The sequence below is a fragment of the Myotis lucifugus genome, unplaced genomic scaffold (genome assembly GCF_000147115.1).
Source record: "Myotis lucifugus unplaced genomic scaffold, Myoluc2.0 scaffold_8, whole genome shotgun sequence".
Classification (NCBI taxonomy): domain Eukaryota; kingdom Metazoa; phylum Chordata; class Mammalia; order Chiroptera; family Vespertilionidae; genus Myotis; species Myotis lucifugus.
The window spans coordinates 2,896,817-2,902,816 of NW_005871056.1; the positions used below are offsets into that span (position 1 = coordinate 2,896,817).

A 6,000-nucleotide genomic window follows, 5' to 3' on the forward strand; every position below is an offset into this window, starting at 1 on the left:
CCTGGCTGTGGCTGCTCCAACCACATGCTTCGCCTCCCAACCCTACAGCTCTCCCTGAGTTTTCTTAAAATCCCCACACAGAGAGCCCAGGTCGCCCCACAGCAGTGCCGTGTACCACCTCCCAGCCTCCCCGTCCTCGGAGCCCAGGAGCTCCTTTCCAGTGTTTAATCCACGCCTTTCTCAGAAGAGTGGAGCGGTGTTGCCACCATTCTCAGCAGATGACTGTCCTAATCTGTAAAGATGGGAATGAATTGTCGTAGGCAGTTAGACAGACATGAGCAGAGCAAGGACAATGGGCCAGGAACAGAAGGTCACCAGGATGGAAAGTCCCAGGTGCCTAGAGATGGACAGTCAATTGTAGGGTGGACCTCCCCCCAGAGTGACTTTTCTTCCCTAGAGATAACATCAAGGTTTCGGTTGTATTTCAGCTCCAGGTCCAGATAAGCAACAAAACCAGCCATGGCTGACATCAGGATCAGCTGCATTGAATAATGACCCCTGGCCTAGTGCTGGCCAATCAATCAGTGGAGACCACAACTCTGAAAGGACACACCTGGAAAACTGCTGAATAGTCTATTGAGATCTTTGCTGGGGATGTCCCCTAAAACCTCCACTCTTAAAACCCTTAGGACAGAGGACCCAGTGTGCCCTTCCCTTCCTTTCCCTTTCCTTCCCTTCCCTTCCCTTCCCTTCCCTTTCCTTCCCTCCCCTCCCCTTCCCTTCCCTGCCCTTCCCCCTTTCCTTACCCTCCCCCTCCTGGGCCCAGGCACATTACCTTTAGCTTCCTCAGTCCCAAGCTCGGAGGGCCCTTCCTTTACCTCTATAGCTTGTTTCCTAAGCCCATTTCTTGTAGGAATTACTTTGTCTACCCCTATAATTTACCCAGTAAATGTTTTCTTATAGTTTGGGTCTGGACTCTGAGTTCTTTCCTAGCCAGAACCCAAGTATTGAGGTCGCTGAACCAAGGTTTGGTCTGACCCCACCGGTCTAACACCTGGTGCCATTCTCGCCGCCTACAGCAGAAGGATATGTTACCAATCTCTTAGAGCTGTTGTGAGACCTACATAGGATGACGTACATGAGTGTCCTAGGAATAGTCATTGTCATCCATTTAATGGCAGGGACATATTTCTTTATTTTTGTATTCCTAAAACCTAGCATAGCACTGGGCACATAATAAATGTTTATTATTACTATTATTATTGAAGAAGGGACAAGGATTAGACATTTATGAATGTCGACAATGTGCCAGACACTGTGCTAGGCCCTTCACTTACTTAAGTGCATGTTCACCCTGTAATAAGTCTGTGGCTTGGGCTATTTTACCCCATTTTACAGATGGGAAAACTGAGGCTCGTTAGAAGGCAATACTCATTAAAGGCCACATTATCGATAAATGGCAAAGCTGGATATTTCCCTTCAGAGCTGTCATGCACTTTCTGCTTTGCTGGCTCATGGTTGGATAGAAGGGGTGCATGGTGTTACCTCTGCCAGGAGGCTGGTTCCCTCCTTCATCCAGGTGAATAGGAAGCTCTGTACTTGCTTGGCATTGTGTCTGTTGAGATTTTGAGTGAGTCCACAGTATAATAACCTGATACATGGAGCTGGGTGTGGCTTGCAATTGTTCACAAAGGGCACTTCCCTAAAATACCTTTCCAAGGGTCTTCTTTCTAGGTTTTAGCTGTTAAAACCACATCTCTCCTCAGAGGGGTATTTGCTTTTGAAAGGGGTTGTCTCAAGGACTCCAAGCTTCCAACATCTAAAGGCACCTGTGATGGTGGACCTGTAGGCAGAATGACAACCAGACTGGCCCTGCCTGAGGGTCTCCAGGCCTCAGATTCTCTCTGCCAGGTGGGGGGTGCATGGTCCCCCTGCTCTACCTGGGCTGCAGCTCTGCTGAGAGAACCAATGAGGCAGTGCCCACGTGACCATGGAGAGGAGCCATGGATAAATATATACTTTCATTGTTAAACAATGGGGCTAGCTACTTTCTTTGTCCTTCAACCAGATAGCTGGTGCATATTTTACTACCTCAGTTTGTACACACACACCCACGTGTCCAAAAGGCCCAGTCTGACCTCACTTGTCCATCTTCTGAGTGGCAGCAGGGGAGAGGAAAGATCTAGGGCTTTGGAATCGAATCAGCCTGGCTTTGAATCCTGGCTCTGCTGTCTACACCCCCTAATTAGCCAGCACAAGGATGCTGGTACCCTTCTGCAGCCCGGGGGTGCTGCCCGGATTAAAGTGGATCATCCTGGCCCAAGAGAGCTGCTCAGGAAATGTTAGCTTTGTATCCTCACTCTCCCAGATCCCGGGCTGTGTTTACGCACAGATGCTTGCCCTCTCTTCCCGCGGCTCCAGGATCCCCTGTGAGCTCAGAAAACGCGTTTGGATGGTGATTGGAAGAGAGTGAGTCACAGCGTTGCCCCAGATGGCCTGGCTGTGGCATCAACACCCCCCCCCCCCGCCTTCCCATTGCCAGGCCACAGTAGAAAGGTTTCTGCATGGTTTTCTGAAGCTATTTTGGGGTTACTGACCCCCAGCTCCTACCAGATCAGCAGAGCGCCTCATTCAGGGGACTTCTGTATCTAAGTTCTGAGCCCACCATGTAACGGCCTGGCTGCTTGTCTGTATCCCCCCGTGTCCCCCATGCTCCTTGGGGCTGGGCTGGGTCTTGCTCACCTTCTCACCTTTAATAACTGCTAAATACATATTTGTTCAGTGAATGAAAGAAGACACTGTTCTTGCTCTCAAGGAGTGTATAGGCTGGTTGCAGATACCAACAGGAGAGTAATACCTTACAGCCAATTTCCTACATTCTGAGGAAATGTTCAGCCCATCTTGGGCTGTAGTTGATGTGGCTCATCTTGGGAACACCAACTTCTGAGCCAGGCCCTGGGGGACAAGGGCTGGGACCCAGCCTAGAGATGATCCCTTAGAGCAAAGGTAGGGATTTCTTTTTCTGCCAAGGGCCATTTGGATATTGATAACATCATTCTCGGGCCATACAAAATTATCAACTTAAAAATTAGCCTGGTATTTGGTCAAACATTTAATTAACTCACCCCTAAAACCAAATGATTTATACGGCCCATGGGCCTGACATTCCTGCCCCTGCCTTAGAGGGATGGACAAAGGAGCTTCCGGATGAGCGAGAAGTGTGGGGAGGGCTGGAGCCTGCAGTTGAGGCTGATGCGGCCAGCCTGGCATTCCGCACAGTGGAGACAAGTCATGTAAGGGGCACGGAGTCCCCTCCTCTGAAGTCTCACAGCCCCTTTCTGAAGGGACTCCAGCCATCCTTGGCCTTGCTCTGATCCCGGCCCCTGGAAATATGTAAGCAGTTTCTACGACTTTCCAGATAATTCCAGTGTGCCCCCCGAGTTTGTGATTTATTTAGCAGCCCCAGGGGCAGAACATAATTGTCTGGTCAGAGAAAGGACAATGATGTGAAGCCCACAGCTGCCTGCTTCAACCTTTCTCCATCTTTCCAGCGCACTCCTGGGTACTATGCCCAAGAATACGATAAGGGCAACTTCTGTTTGGACTTGAATCCTGGCTGAAAACTCATCAACATTTTGTCTGATTTGAGCTATAACCTCATGCGAGGGTGTTACCTCCCTTTTACAGTTGAGGCTCAGAGAGGTTGAGTGATTATACAAAGTCACACAGGAAGAGGTGACGCCAGGATTCAACCCCAGGCCCACTGTTCCATGTGACTTTGATTTAGTCACAATGTGAGTATATAAACCAGGGTAACATGGGCCCAACCACAAACACAAGTTTACGAGCTGATGGAAGCAGGTAGGACATTTATGTTCAAGTACAAAACCCCCGGTAAGGAGGGGGACTATTCTTCCTCTCTGCTTCTCTTCTCTACTTTCCAATCCCAGCACTACTTCCTCCATGGAACTTACCAGAACTCTACTACCTCTCCACTCACTTTCACTCACTTCGTATACCAGTGGTTCCCCAAACTGTCTTGCATCACTTCTAAAAATTCAGATCTCTGGGCTTCAACTCGCAACTATGCAGTCTGCAGTGGCCGGGTCTGAAAACGTACGTTTTAAATAAGCAATCTGTGGGAATCTAACACGCATGCAGTTTCGGGCACCAGTGATGTAGCCCCTTACTAATCAAAAGTATGGTCTGTGCACCAGCAGTGCTGGTACCAACTGGAAGCGAGATAGAAATGTAGCACCTTGAGCCACACCCCTGGCCTGTCAAATTAGACCCTGCGTGCGAACAAGATGCCCGGGTGATTTGCATGCACCGTACAGTTTGAGAAGCACGTCTCTGTCCAACCTGCTCAGCATCAAGAGTGTCTTAGGTCAGCAGCAGCAGCCTCACCAGGAATTCACAGAAGTCAAATTCCTAGACCCCACCCTGGACCTACTGAGTCGGAAACTGTAGGAGTGGAGGCCATGCCTCTAGGTGTTCTGATGCAGCCACTGCTTGGAGGAGAGACCACAAAGCACTTTCTCCATTGGGAGCCTCTTTGATCCAGGACATCAATTGTCCTACTGCTAGATCAAAGGAGAGCTAAGCCTGGAAGAGTGCTGAGAGCTGTCAACACCTTTGATAGCAGCATTGAAGGGCGGAGCCTATCTTAGTCCTCAGCCTGCTCCATCCTGGGCCCTTCTTTTTATTTCATCTACATATTCATGCCTGCCCCTGCCCCCAGGACCCTCTCCTCCGCACGCACACGGCACAACCATCCCACTGTGTTTCATCGTGCCCTGTGATGAAATGCCCAGGTGACTCCCAACTCCTCAGTGATAAACATACTCTGCTGTGTCTCCCTGTGGGACCGGTCGGTGTGAGTGCTCCCCATCTTATAGATGGAAAAACTTGAGATGCTTCCGGCCCATGTGACTTGCCCAGAAAGTACAACATGGAGATGAAGGGCATGACTTTGGTGTCAGACACACCTGGTCACATAACCTGGCCCCAGTCCCTCCACCTTTCTGTGTCTCAGATTTCACATCCATAAAACAGAGATGTTATTACCTACCTTATAGGTAAGATAGACAAGCCATGAACATTAAACAAACGAAGACCATTTGGTAGAATCCCTAGCACATAGTATGTGCTCAATAAATGTTCACTATAGTTTCACCTCTCCTTCCAGAGACTGCCTTTTGATCTTTTACACTGATTTTTTCTGTGTTGGTTCTGCATTATTGGTAACTCTCCTTGTACCCCATCTTCATTGACCTCCGGCAATGACCCTACAGGTACTTAGAAAAGGCCTGTGGCCTGGATGGGTGAAATGAGCAAAGGCCAGGGCCTGTTTGGGCTTGTGGTGCGGGAACTGGGGTCAGCGGAGCTTGTCTGGGTTAGGAGTCAGGATGGGCTTGCAAGAAGCTCTGGGGTTGATGGTGGTGCGTGGCTCACTACAGCAGGGGCGGAGCTGTGGGATGTCTAGTGTTCTGGTTCTGGAGAGAAAGCAGCAGTGCAGGGCCTGCAGATAGTAGGTGCTTAATATACATCTGTTCTTTTATGGATCTATTTTGGAACATTTAAAGAGGTGGAAGGAGGGGAGTCCTGTCACCCTGGAGAGTGTGTGTGTGTGGGGGGGGTGGGGATTGTTATCTTACTTTACAGAGAATCCCTTATGTATTCTAGAGGGCTGCTGGGAAGGGGAGGCTCCAGTGCCTGAGTGCAGCCAAGTCTTGGGCAGCACAGGCTACATGGACCAGCTGCAGCCAGCAGAGGGCGCCTCACACCTCCAGACAGAGCTGGTTGGTGGTGGGAGGGGCGGGGGAGGGGCGGTGGTCCTGCGAGAACCCTGGAAAGCTGGGGGTGAGGTGACCAACTGTCCGGGTTTGCCTGGGACCTGTAGGGGCTTTCAGTGTTAAAATCAGTAAAGTCCCAGGCAAACTGAAATGAACTGGTTACCCTGGCTTGAAGAAGCAACTTCTAAAATGGTGCACACACACACACACACATGCACACATACATACATACACATCACACACAACACACAATGTACCCATGTTT

The 6,000-nt window shown here is 49.9% G+C and overlaps 1 protein-coding gene across 2 annotated transcripts in view; it reads right to left on the reverse strand.

Moving 5' to 3' along the window:
* The window catches only part of GALNT15 (polypeptide N-acetylgalactosaminyltransferase 15), a 31,300-nt gene that overhangs the window by 21,327 nt on the left and 3,973 nt on the right, over positions 1-6,000 (reverse strand). The window lies entirely within an intron of this gene.